Below are 14,403 nucleotides of genomic sequence, written 5' to 3'. Positions count from 1 at the left end.
TTTTTGGAGCCGGTTTTCATTAACTCTATCGAAAAAAGCTCCAAAAACGGCCGTAAAAAACGCCACGAAAATCGCGAGTGGCTTAAAAAACGTCTGAAAATCAGGAGCTGTTTTCCCTTGAAAACAGCCCCGTATTTTGAGACATTTTTGAGTTTGTGTGTGAACATACCCTCACTGTTGTCTGTTAACCACTCGACTACCAAGTGTGACGAAGCCCTGATTTTTTAATTAAGGTAGTTTTGAGTCGAAGAACTTAATTTAGCTCAACTGACATCAAGGAGAAGTTTTTACTTACTCTGCAAAACTGTCTCCCACTAAGGATAGTTTGCAATTTACATAAAAATCTGACTAAGCATAAATTCAAATAAATGAGAAAAGAACTCTTTTAATTTAATTCATTAATTTAAATCAAATTTCTGATATGTTTTGGGTGATTATGTGAGTACTAATTTTATTTTACATCTGTTCATTAGCTCTCATGGATGATCTTTTTGATAATTTTGTTACTTTAACCCGCAGCAAGACCTAACATTTTGTGATGAGTAATTATTTGCATTTCGCTTTCTCTGTTCTTGATATTGTATTATATATATACAACATAATTGTACAAAGCTGCAGTATTGTTATATGATTATTATTATTAATAATTATTTATAATGAATTTAATTGCATCATTATGATTATATGTTTCCCTTAGGCCAGGATCACACACAAAGTTTTTGATGCAGGATTTGGCTCAGTTTTTTTTAGCCAAACACAGGAGTGGACACAAAAGAAAGAAAATGCATCAGTCTTTTCTTACAGTGAAGTAAATAAGTATTTAATCCCTTGCTGATTTTGTAAGTTTGCCCACTGTCAAAGACATGAACAGTCTAGAATTTTTAGGCTAGGTTAATTTTACCAGTGAGAGATAGATTATATAAAAGAAAAAAAAAATGAAAATCACATATTAAAAATTATATATATTCATTTGCATTGTGCACAGAGAAATAAGTATTTGATCCCTTTGGCAAACAAGACTTAATACTTGGTGGCAAAACCCTTGTTGGCAAGCACAGCAGTCAGACTTTTTTGTAGTTGATGATGAGGTTTGCACACATGTTAGATGGAATTTTGGCCCACTCCTCTTTGCAGATCATCTGTAAATCATTAAGATTTAGAGGCTGTCGCTTGGCAACTCGGATCTTCAGCTCCCTCCATAAGTTTTCGATGGGATTAAGGTCTGGAGACTGGCTAGGCCACTCCATGACCTTAATGTGCTTCTTTTTGAGCCACTCCTTTGTTGCCTTGGCTGTATGTTTCGGGTCATTGTCGTGCTGGAAGACCCAGCCACGAGCCATTATTAATGTCCTGGTGGAGGGAAGGAGGTTGTCACTCAGGATTTGACGGTACATGGCTCCATCCATTCTCCCATTGATGCGGTGAAGTAGTCCTGTGCGCTTAGCAGAGAAACACCCCTAAAACATAATGTTTCCACCTCCATGCTTGACAGTGGGGACGGTGTTCTTTGGGTCATAGGCAGCATTTCTCTTCCTCCAAACACGGCGAGTTGAGTTAATGCCAAAGAGCTGAATTTTAGTCTCATCTGACCACAGCACCTTCTCCCAATCACTCTCAGAATCATCCAGATGTTCATTTGCAAACTTCAGACGGGCCTGTACATGTGCCTTCTTGAGCAGGGGGACCTTGCGGGCACTGCAGGATTTTAATCCATTACGGCGTAATGTGTTACCAATGGTTTTCTTGGTGACTGTGGTCCCAGCTGCCTTGAGATCATTAAAAGGTTCCCCCCGTGTAGTTTTCGGCTGAGCTCTCACCTTCCTAAGGATCAAGGATACCCCACGAGGTGAGATTTTGCATGGAGCCCCAGATTGATGTAGATTGACAGTCATTCTGTATGTCTTCCATTTTCTTACTATTGCACCAACAGTTGTCTCCTTCTCACCCAGCATCTTACTTATGGTTTTGTAGCCCATTCCAGCCTTGTGCAAGTCTATGATCTTGTCCCTGACATCCTTAGAAAGCTCTTTGGTCTTGCCCATGTTGTAGAGGTTAGAGTCAGACTGATTAATTGAGTCTGTGGACAGGAGTCTTTTATACAGGTGACCATGTAAGACAGCTGTCTTTAATGCAGGCACCAAGTTGATTTGGAGCGTGTAACTGGTCTGGAGGAGGCTGAACTCTTAATGGTTGGTAGGGGATCAAATACTTATTTCTCTGTGCACAATGCAAATAAATATATATAATTCTTACTATGTGATTTTCAGTTTTTTTTAAATATAATCTATCTCTCACTGGTAAAATTAACCTAGCCTAAAAATTCTAGACTGTTCATGACTTTGACAGTGGACAAACTTACAAAATCAGCAAGGGATTAAAGACTTATTTCCTTCACTGTATATTTTGGCTCCACTTCTGGCTTAATCTTAATCTAAAAAGAAACTGAACCAAAAGCTGCGAGTGTGTGATCCTACAGTATAATCATAAAGATGCTTCTCCACCTAACTTTACAGTTAGCACAATGCAGTCAGGCAGGTACACTATTTCATGGCATTCGCTAAACCCAGACTCATCCATCAGACTGGCAGATAGAGAAGTGTGATTCATCACTCCACAAAACACGTTTCCACTGCTCCAGAGTCCATTGGTGGCAGGCTTTACATCACGACATTCAACGCTTAGCATTGTGCTTGGTGATGTAAGGCTTGCATGCAGCTGCTCGGCAATGGAATCTCATGCGTATGAAGCTCCCGGCGTAGTTTTGTGCGGATGTTAATGCAAGAGAAGGTTTTGGTACTCTGCACGGGGCTGCACCATCCTTGAGGTGAGCTGAGCAACGCGCGCCGCTTCCGTTGTTGAAAGGAGCTGATAGGTGGGGCAAATTATTCTGCCCTGCCAATCAGTGCCTTTCAACGATGCTTGTGGCGCGATGCTGCACTGATTGGCGGGGCAAGTCATTCTGCCCTGCCAATCAGCGCCTTTCAATGACACAAGTGGTGTGATGACATCCTCGTGTCGCTTAGATCGTTCAGCCCCAGCAGACCTGCTCAGAAGATAGCAGGTCTGCATTGACACAGGACGGCGCGGGAACGGAATTAAGTTGAGTATGTAAAGGTTTTTTTTTCTTTAAAAAGTGTGCATTATCTACAGGAGGGGAGGGGATGGCTATATGTTGGGCACAATCTATAGAGGGGGCTATATGTAGGGAACTATCTACAGTGAGGGCTATATGTAGGAAACTATATACAGGGGGCTTTGTGAGGCACTATATACAGGGGGAGCTATATGTTGGGCACAATCTATAGAGGGGGCTATATGTAAGGAACTATCTACAGTGGGGGCTATATGTAGGGAACTTTAGACAGGAGGCTATGTGAGGCACTATATACAGGGGGGCTATATGTGGGGCACTATCTACAGGGAGGCTATATGTGAGGCACTATATACAGGGGGCTATATATTATGCACTATATACAGGGGGCTGTATGTGGGGTACTATTTTCAGAGGGGCTATATGTGGGGCACTATCTACAGGGGGCTATATGTGGGGCACTAGATACAGGGGGCTATAGGTAGGGCACTATCTACAGGGGGCTAAATGTAGGGCACTGTCTACAGGGAGAGCTATATGTGGGGCACTATCTACAGAGGGGCTATATGTAAGGCACTATCTACAGGGAGAGCTATATGTGGGGCAGTATCTACAGGGGGATCTATGTAGGGCACAATCTACAGGGGGATCTATGTAGGGGCACTATCTATGGGGGCACTGTCTACAGGGGGATCTCTGGGGAGCAATATCAACAGGGGGCTCTATGGGGGCACTATCTACAGGGAGAACTGTGTGTGGGACACAGTGTATGGTGCTATTATAATCAGGGACAGTGTATGGTGCTATTATAATTAGAGGAGCAGTGTAAAGGCACTATTATATTTAGGGGTGTAGTGTGTGGCATCATAAGAATTTTATCTTCATTTATATGTGCAGAAATGTTTTAAAAGTGAGAAGCTGAAGACATCTGAGCAAAAAACTGCAGAAATGGGCCATGTCTGGGAGAAATCCATCATAGAGGTCTGGACCGGCGGTAGAAGAAAAGAGAAAAATAACTAGAATCTGAGACCTCACTGGTGAGTCACTTAATGTAAATGTTTATTCTGCCTCTAATCAGTACTGTAGTCACTGTATGATCTACAGCAAGATGATATATTTTTTGTGATACAGCATCTTCCAGCATATCCTTACCATTGTTTGGGCAATGCTGTGAGCTGTGGTTTTACGCCGTACAAACCTATACGGCAGGGGTTGCACTAAATTGAGCTGTATTTGTTCTGGTGTTGTATATATGTACTGCTCTCTGTTCTGGTGCTGTGTTTATGTACTGATCTTGGTTCTGGTCCTGTATTTAAGTACTGAGCTTTGTTCTGGTGCTGTATATATGTATGAGCTTTGTTCTGGTACTGTATATATGTACTGAGCTTGGTTCTGGGGCTGTATTAATGTATTTAGCTTGGTTCTGGTGCTGTATTTATGTACTGAGCTTTGTTCTGGTGCTGTATATATGCGCTGAGCTTGGTTCTGGGGATGTATATATTTACTGAGCTTGGTTCTGGTGCTGTATTTCTGTACTGATCTTGGTCTGATATTGTATATATGTACTGACCTTGGGTCTGTTATTGTATACAGTGAAGGAAATAAGTATTTGATCCCTTGCTGATTTTGTAAGTTTGCCCACTGTCAAAGACATGAACAGGCTAGAATTTTTAGGCTAGGTTAATTTTACCAGTGAGAGATAGATTATATAAAAAAAAAAAAAGAAAATCACATTTTCAAAATTATATATATTTATTTGCATTGTGCACAGAGAAATAAGTATTTGATCCCTTTGGCAAACAAGACTTAATACTTGGTGGCAAAACCCTTGTTGGCAAGCACAGCAGTCAGACGTTTTTTGTAGTTAATGATGAGGTTTGCACACATGTTAGATGGAATTTTGGCCCACTCCTCTTTGCAGATCATCTGTAAATCATTAAGATTTCGAGGCTGTCGCTTGGCAACTCGGATCTTCAGCTCCCTCCATAAGTTTTCGATGGGATTAAGGTCTGGAGACTGGCTAGGCCACTCCATGACCTTAATGTGCTTCTTTTTGAGCCACTCCTTTGTTGCCTTGGCTGTATGTTTCGGGTCATTGTCGTGCTGGAAGACCCAGCCACGAGCCATTTTTAATGTCCTGGTGGAGGGAAGGAGGTTGTCACTCATGATTTGACGGTACATGGCTCCATCCATTCTCCCATTGATGCGGTGAAGTAGTCCTGTGCCCTTAGCAGAGAAACACCGCCAAAACATAATGTTTCCACCTCCATGCTTGACAGTGGGGATGGTGTTCTTTGGGTCATAGGCAGCATTTCTCTTCCTCCAAACACGGCGAGTTGAGTTAATGCCAAAGAGCTCAATTTTAGTCTCATCTGACCACAGCACCTTCTCCCAATCACTCTCAGAATCATCCAGATGTTCATTTGCAAACTTCAGACGGGCCTGTACATGTGCCTTCTTGAGCAGGGGGACCTTGCGGGCACTGCAGGATTTTAATCCATTACGGCGTAATGTGTTACCAATGGTTTTCTTGGTGACTGTGGTCCCAGCTGCCTTGAGATCATTAACAAGTTCCCCCCGTGTAGTTTTCGGCTGAGCTCTCACCTTCCTCAGGATCAAGGATACCCCACGAGGTGAGACGGGGCATGGAGCCCCAGATCGATGTCGATTGACAGTAATTTTGTATGTCTTCCATTTTCTTACTATTGCACCAACAGTTGTCTCCTTCTCATTCAGCGTCTTACTTATGGTTTTGTAGCCCATTCCAGCCTTGTGCAGGTCTATGATCTTGTCCCTGACATCCTTAGAAAGCTCTTTGGTCTTGCCCATGTTGTAGAGGTTAGAGTCAGACTGATTAATTGAGTCTGTGGACAGGAGTCTTTTATACAGGTGACCATTTAAGACAGCTGTCTTTAATGCAGGCACCGTGTAACTGGTCTGGAGGAGGCTGAACTCTTAATGGTTGGTAGGGGATCAAATACTTATTTCTCTGTGCACAATGAAAATAAATATATAGAATTTTGAAAATGTGATTTTCTGTTTTTTTTTAAATATAATCTATCTCTCACTGGTAAAATGAACCTAGCCTAAAAATTCTAGACTGTTCATGTCTTTGACAGTGGCCAAACTTACAAAATCAGCAAGGGATCAAATACTTATTTCCTTCACTGTATATGTACTGAGCTTGGTTCTAGTGCTGTATTTATGTACTGAGAGGATTCTGGTGCTGTATATATTTACTGAGCTTGGTTCTAGTGCTGTATTTATGTACTGAGCTTTTTCTGGTGCTATATATATGTATTGAGCTTGGCTCTCGTGGCGTGTGTGTATGTATATATATGTATTAGCTTGGTGCTAGTGCTGTATATATGTACTGAGCTTGCTTGTGGTACTGTATATATGTATGAGCTTAATTCTGGAGCCGTAATTATATAGGATATATTTATAATTACACAATTGCAGGGCAGATGGAATTGTTTTCAATTCATTGTATATTTAATGGGAACCTGTCTGGTAGTTTTAACCCTTTGAACCGCCACCATACGGTAATACATGACCTGACAATATTTCCAAATGTATGTTTTTTCAGATGCAGCAAAATCTATAAAATCAACATTTAAAATGGTGCGCACTATATGCTAATTACTCATTAAAGGGTCATGGGGCGGTTCCGCTATCCTGAAGAGTCACATAGTCCTGCCTCCAAACTCACCTTTCCATGTTTTATTGACATCCCCCTGGCTGATACAACTTTCTTGGATGTGCCATTACCTTGTACTAATTGGGGGGCTGTGTGGCACTATATACAAGGGGGGCTTTGTGGCACTATACAAAAGGGGGAGTTGTGTGGCACTATACACATGGGGAGCTGTATGGCACTATATACAAGAGGCTGTGTGGCACTACTAGGGGGGGGGCTCTGTGGCACTATCTGCTAGGGGGCTGTATGGCATCATTTACAAGGGGGGCTGTGGAGCAATCTACAGGGGGCTGTGTGTGGCGCAATCTACATGGGTCTGTGTGTGCCATTATCTACTAAGGGGGGCTGTGTGGTACTTTCTACTAAGGGGGGCTGTGTGGCACTATATATAAGGGAGGGGGCTGTGTGGCACTATATACAGGGGAGCTGTATGGCACTATATACAGGGGGGGCTTTATGGTGATTTCTACAGGGGGGCTTTATGGCACTATCTACAAGGGGGAGGCACTATCTACAAGTGGGGTGCGACTGTCTACAGGTGGGCTGTATAGCACGGTCTACAGGGGGACTGTATAGCACTGTCTACAGGGGGGCTGTATGGCATAATCTACAAGGGGCACTATATATAAGGGGGGCTGCACGTGGCACCTGGGGGGCCCAAGTCAAGAGTTTGCTATGGGGCCCAGTCTTTTCTAGTTACGCCCCTGGTACAGTATATATGTACTGTGCTTGGTTCTGGTACCGTATATGTCAGGGCTTGGTTCTGATGCTGTAATTATGTAGAATATATTTATAATAACAAAATTTCATGGCAGATACCATTGTTTTCAATTCATTGTATATTTAATGGGAACCTGTCAGCTAGATTTAACACCTTGAACTGCCACCATGCAGTAATACATGACCTGACAATATTTCCAAACATTCCCCTGTATGTTTTTTTCAGATGCAGCAAAATCTATAAAATCAACTTTTAAAATGGTGCACGCTATATGCTAATTACTCATCACACGGTCATGGGGCGGTGCCGCCATCCTGAAGAGTCACATAGTCCTCCCTCCAAACCCAACTTTCCATGCTTGATTGACATCCCCCTGGCTGTTATACATCACTACCAGTCTCCTCCAACTTTCTCTGATGCGCCATTGTCTTGTTCTACTTTGGCACGCACTGTGCAGCGAGGTGTACTCTGCCCGGCTGCACCGCACATGCCAGGGGAGAAAAGGCAACAGCGCATCCGCAAGAGTTGGAGGAGGCTGCTAGTGATGTAGAACAGCCAGGGAGATGTCAATAAAAATCTGGAGGGCGCCATTTCAGTTTTCGCCTCAGGCAGCAGAAAAGCTAGAATCGGCCCTGACTCTGCAGTTATTCAGTCAGGAGCGTTGGCGACTTTATTGCACTATGCACCTCAGCACTCTGCGACCTCACTCTGTAAATTGACGTGGTCTGGCACTTGTACGTGGCTGAATTCCACTTTGCAATAATACCACTCACAATTGCTCGTGGGCTATCTAGGAGGGAAGACATTTAACAAATTCCCTTTGTACCACTATGGAAATCAGTGAGCTCTTTAGAATGACCCATTCTTTCACAAATGTTTGTAAGGGCAGACTGCATGGCTAGGTGCTGGATTTTATATACCTGTGTCAATGGGAGTGAATGAAACAGCCAAATTCAATGATAGAGGTGTGTCCCAATAGTTTTATCCATATAAGGTATGTAAAGAAATATATATATATATATCACAGAAGAAAATGGTGACCGCACACTGCAAACCCCAATGGCACCTAAACCACTAAATATAAATAAATATGCATTGCTGCTGAATCTACTTACAATAGTGAGGTTCTTAGCGCACATTTTGATCAAATTGTGTGAGCCCACCTGCCACGACAATTCGATCAAAATGTGCGCTAATAACCTCACTATTGTAAGTAGATTCAGCAGCAATGCATATTTATTTATATTTATTTATATTTAGTAGTTTAGGTTGCATTGGTGTTCACAGCGTGCTGTCGCCATTTTCTTGTGTGCTGTATAAATTTTCAGTCACAGGCGTATACACGTTTTGTTTAATTTTGCTGGAATGTGCTGTTCAAACTTTTGTGTTTCTTATGTAATATATATATATATATATATATATATATATATATATATATATATATATATAGAAAAAAGCAGAGGATTGGAGCAGCACTGTGAACAAATGCCTGACTAGGCTGGTGCAAAGCTTCAAAAATAAAGGAGTGACCTCTCCTTATGTGTTAGATATCCAAAAAAGAGAACGTGAAGCAGCACTCAAATAAAGTGAATTTATTCATCCAACATGGAACCACAACGTTTCACCTCCTCTATGAAGACTTGAAAATGCCTTCATAGAGGAGGTAAAACGTTGTGGTTCCATGTTGGATGAATAAATTCACTTTATTTGAGTGCTGCTTCACGTTCTCTTTTTTGGATATATATATATATATATATATATATATATATATATATATATATGTATTACGTTTCCGCCCTGCTATAGGTCCTTTTTAAAGGTTGCTTTTTCTTTCGCTTATGTCTTATAATCCACGGATCTGGATTACCTGTATGTATATATATATATATATATAGACATATATATATATATATATATATATATATATATATATATATATGGATATAGATATATATGTATTTATAAAAGATATAGGCAAAAAAATCCAAATACGAGGCAGAACTCCAATGTTAGTGAAAAATTAAGGATCTGTTTATTTCACCAAACGCAATGTTTTAGCCCTACTCGATGGGGCCTTTCTCAAGCAATGTGCTAGTGCAGGGGCGTAGCTAGGGGGGGGCAAGCGGGGCATGTGCCCCGGGCGCAACCCGGTGGTAGGGAAGGGGGGCGCCGAAGAGCAGCTGATCGCTGCTGATAGGCGCCCCGTATGTCGGACACCTGCAGCAGCTTCAAGAAGAGCCAGGAAATTACGGCGTTCTGACTGGGGTCTGTGATGGCCAGGGAGTGGACCAGTCCAGTCACCTGACTTGTCACCTGACCTCACATCAGTGACATGAGGTCAGATGAGACTCAGGTCAGGGGACAGGTCCACTCCCGTGCTGCAGCCTTCCAGATCAGCTGTTACACATGCCGAGAAGCAGAGAGGAAGCTCCGCCCACAGCCCGTCCTGACCTGTGATGCTGTCAGCAAGGAGACATGGTGAGTGTCTGTGTGTGTATGTGTGTGTATGTGGGTTTAGTGTGAATACAGTGTGTGTGTCTCTGTGTTTGTATGTGTATATGTTACAGTGTGTGTGTGTGTGTGTGTGTGTGTGTGTGTGTGTGTGTGTGTGTGTGTGTGTGTGTGTCTCTGTCTGTCTGTGTCTCTGCATGTGTTTGTCTCTTACATCTACTACATTATCTGTACTCAGAGAGTTATTACTGTGTTATCTGGGATGTTACATAGGACTGCAGATAACATCTACTACATTATCTGTACTCAGAGAGTTATCACTGTGTTATCTGTGCTGTTACATAGGACTGCAGGCAACAGCTACTACATTATCTGTAATCAGAGAGTTATCACTACATTATCTGTAATCAGAGAGTTATCACTGTGTTATCTGTGATGTTACATAGGACTGCAGGCAACAGCTACTACATTATCTGTAATCAGAGAGTTATCACTGTGTAATCTGTGGTGTTACATAGGACTGCAGATAACATCTACTACATTATCTGTACTCAGAGAGTTCTCACTGTTATCTGTGGTGTTACATAGGACTTCAGGTGACATAACTGCATTATCTGTACATATCTGCCTGTGTGGGTATATATGGGTCTGTTTGTGAATGTGTCTTTGTGCTTGTATATTTGTGCCGTTTATGTATTTGTATATGTTCCCGTCTGTGTATTTATCTGCCGGTGTGTGTGCGTATATGTGTCTGTACATCTATATATTTACCTGTATGTATATATTCCAGATGTGTGTATGTATATTTGTCTGTATGTCTAAATATCTATCTTTATGTATGTACAGTATACATGTTCCAGCGTGTCCATATATGTGGTTAATTTTTGGTTTGTGTAGGGGGCGGCAATAGTGAGTCCCGCACAGGGTGCCATCCAAGCTAAGACCGGCCCTGGCTGTCACCAACCCTAGTCAGAAGGAACTCCGTCGCTGCCTGCGCCGATTGACCTCCTCGGCTTCTCCGGTAAATTACACCAGGCTACCGCTCACCGCACCTTTCACAGTGTGGCGCTAAGTACAAGGGGGGAGTGTGGCGCTATTTACAAGGGGGAGGGGAGTGTGGCGCTATTTACAACGGGGGGGGGGAGTGTGGCGCTATTTACAAAGGGGCAGCGGGCTGTGTGTGGCACTATCTACAAGGGGGGCTGTGTGGCGCTATCTACAGGGGGCTGTGTGTGGCCTCTTTAATTTATTTTCTTTTAATTTATTTTTATGTTAATTACATTATAGAACTACATCGCTTGTAAAATGTAAAAATGCTTTTATACTCGAGTTACATTAACAAAATTGTGAAAAAAATTACACCTCATTGATTGGTAGGGAAAGAAAACATGGCGAGGGGGAAGGAGATTTCGGGAAATAAATTGGGGGGGGGGCGCCAATCTGAATCTTTGCTCCGGGTGCAGGAGAACCTAGCTACGCCTCTGGCTAGTGAACAGTGCATGCTTAAATACACAGATTTCATGAACAAAAAATGTATCAAACATTAGGACGTTAAATACAATCAGTGTAAACAATTGCAAAAACTGACTCCGTGCAATACAGACAGGTACAGCAACCTCATAAATACAAAAATAGCCATATATATATATATATATATATATATATCATAAACACATCTCCTAGAATTCATAAACTGCTAAATGCTCATTATTAGGTTACAGGTGAAAATGTTCAAAACAAATTATTAGCATTCAGGCTCACCGTTCGACGGCCCTAATCATCATATAGCTTGTGATATGATGCAAGTTGTCTGACAACTCGGCGTCCTTATTGTACCTATGCACAAGCCCACATTGCCATTAGTCTGCACCTGAGTCATGTTAAGCTCTTTGTATTCTGCGTATATTGTAGCCCATAAGGTCAATCCAAGATATGCAAAAAAAATTGGGACATACAATATAATTAAAAACACAGAAAAGGCCATACTCACAAATTAGGAGGGTAAAAACCCATTCCAAACAGGACGTGACTAGGTCAGAGAATGCTACTGAAGGGAAGTGCCCAAGTGTGTTAAATAAAAATAGCCACTCCCACTAAGCTTGAGGGGAGTGGTGTGTGGGGCATGGAAATAAATGTGCAATGGAAAAAAATATACTGTGTATGGTATACATGTGAAATATAGAGGACATTGCTAAGTGTAGTGTGTAGGGGTCAGGGCAGTGAGTGATAGAAAGACGTGAGTGCAGTGTGTAAAACATGGAGGCATAGTGTTTGGATAGTGAGGCACAGCATATATTGCCGAATAGCAGCCTATTTAGAACGCCCATACTGTAAGATAGAGTGGGCTGCCCTGCATGCAATGCTAAACACCTGCACACCATGCAAACCCAGCACCATAAGACCTGGCCGCGTCCTGAAAAAAAGTATGTACAGTGTAAGCAACCATGGAAAAACATGGGGTATTGGTTGTCATTTTGGCCAAAAGAACGCAAGCTCGCAATCCTCGTCACGGATCCCCACACTTGCGAGTCTCTACCTGCAACTTTTCGTACCAAAATCTAAGATATGCAAAAAAATTGGGACATAGAATATAATTAAAAACACAGAAAAGGCCATACTCACAAATTCTCTGACCTGGTCGCGTTCTGTTTGGAACGGGTTTTTACCCTCCTAATTCATAAGGTCAATCCGGCACATGCTCAGTACGCCCATGAGGGCTTTTCGGGCATCTCAACTAAGGGCACAGTACTACTGTTGCACAATAGAAATAAAGATATTCCAAATCTTGTAATCTATTGATACAGACCATATACAGCGTTTCTTGAACTGAGATATAGCTCCACATCATTATAACCCAGAAGATACAAACAGCACCTCCACTGTCCATATCCGCCTCTTACAGGACGCTGTCAATAAAGAGGGGCACAATAACATCTAAAGTGCAGTTCATCGTACTCTAAAGACACTCCAGAGTCCATTCTTTTAGGTTTTTATTAAACCATATCACTATAGACAACTCAGATTACTCAATTTCCAATTTGACTCAGATGCATATACATAGGCACTGTACGCATTACTATATAGATAAACATATAGAGAGAAGATATCTTAAATAACAATGTGGGTTCCATGTTCGGGGAGTCTTCACATCTTGTGTACATTCATATTCTGATCTACAGAAATAAGAAGAAAAGAGAAGAAAATTAATCAGTGTATATGCCATATCTTGTTACACCTAGAGGATATATAAGCGGTCCCCTGACAGTGGAATGGGCAAGCTCCCCCTATCTAATACCACTCAACCTAGTGTCAACATTTAGACCATATGGACGTAGTGTATTTAATTTAAATATTCATTCCAATTCCCTTTTCTTTAATATTGCTACTCTATCAAGCCCTACACAGTACCCCCCCTTTTATGAGGTGCCACTAGACCCTTTCTAGGTGGACCTGGCTTATTGGGGAACCGAAGATGGAACTTTCTGAGCAATAACCCTGCGTGAACATCCCAGGCGGGTAGCAAAGTCCTCTCCTCAGGCCCATATCCTCTGCAATGGACCAGGTACTGGAGGGAGCCTTGGACCATCCTGCTGTCCACAATCTTGGCCACCTCAAATTCTACCCCTTCAGGGGTGAGAACAGGAACCGGAGGTTTCCTCGAGGTAGCCAAGGACAGGGAGCAGCGTTTCAGGAGGGAGGCATGAAACACGTTGTGTATTCGAAAAGACAAGGGGTAGCTCCAGTCGGAAGGAGACAGGGTTAAGGACCTCAATGACCTTGTACGGCCCTATATACCGGGGAGCAAATTTTTTGGACGAGACTTTAAGGCGCAAATTTTTTGAAGACAGCCACACCAGATACCCGACGACAAACAAGGGGTTAGCAGAACGTCTTCTGTCTGCCTGAGTCTTTTGTATGCTCTGGGACGCCTCTAGGTTCTTCTGAACCTGGGCCAAGACTGTGCACAGTTCCCGATGAACGACATCTACCTCGGGATTGTTGGAACCACCAGGTGAAATGGAAGAGAACTGTGGATTAAACCCAAAATTACAGAAAAAGGGGGAGACCCCTAATGAGTTACTGACCTGGTTATTAAGGGAAAATTCGGCGAGGGAAATGAAGGAGACCCAATCATATTGACAGTCAGAGATAAAACATCTTAAATATTGTTCTAGAGACTGATTAGTCCTCTCGGTTTGGCCATTAGTTTCAGGATGGAAGGCCGAGGAGAAGGACAGATCAATCTCGAACTTTTTACAGAAAGCTCTCCAAAACAATGAAACAAATTGTACCCCTCTGTCAGAAACAATATTGACAGGAACCCCATGGAGACGCAGGATGTGTTTGACAAACAAGGTAGTTAACGTCTTAGCATTGGGTGGTTTCTTGAGGGGCACAAAGTGGCACATCTTACTGAAGCGGTCTACTACAACCCACGCC

The sequence above is a fragment of the Rhinoderma darwinii genome, chromosome 1 (genome assembly GCF_050947455.1).
Source record: "Rhinoderma darwinii isolate aRhiDar2 chromosome 1, aRhiDar2.hap1, whole genome shotgun sequence".
NCBI lineage: Eukaryota > Metazoa > Chordata > Amphibia > Anura > Rhinodermatidae > Rhinoderma > Rhinoderma darwinii.
This window is presented reverse-complemented; position numbering follows the sequence as displayed.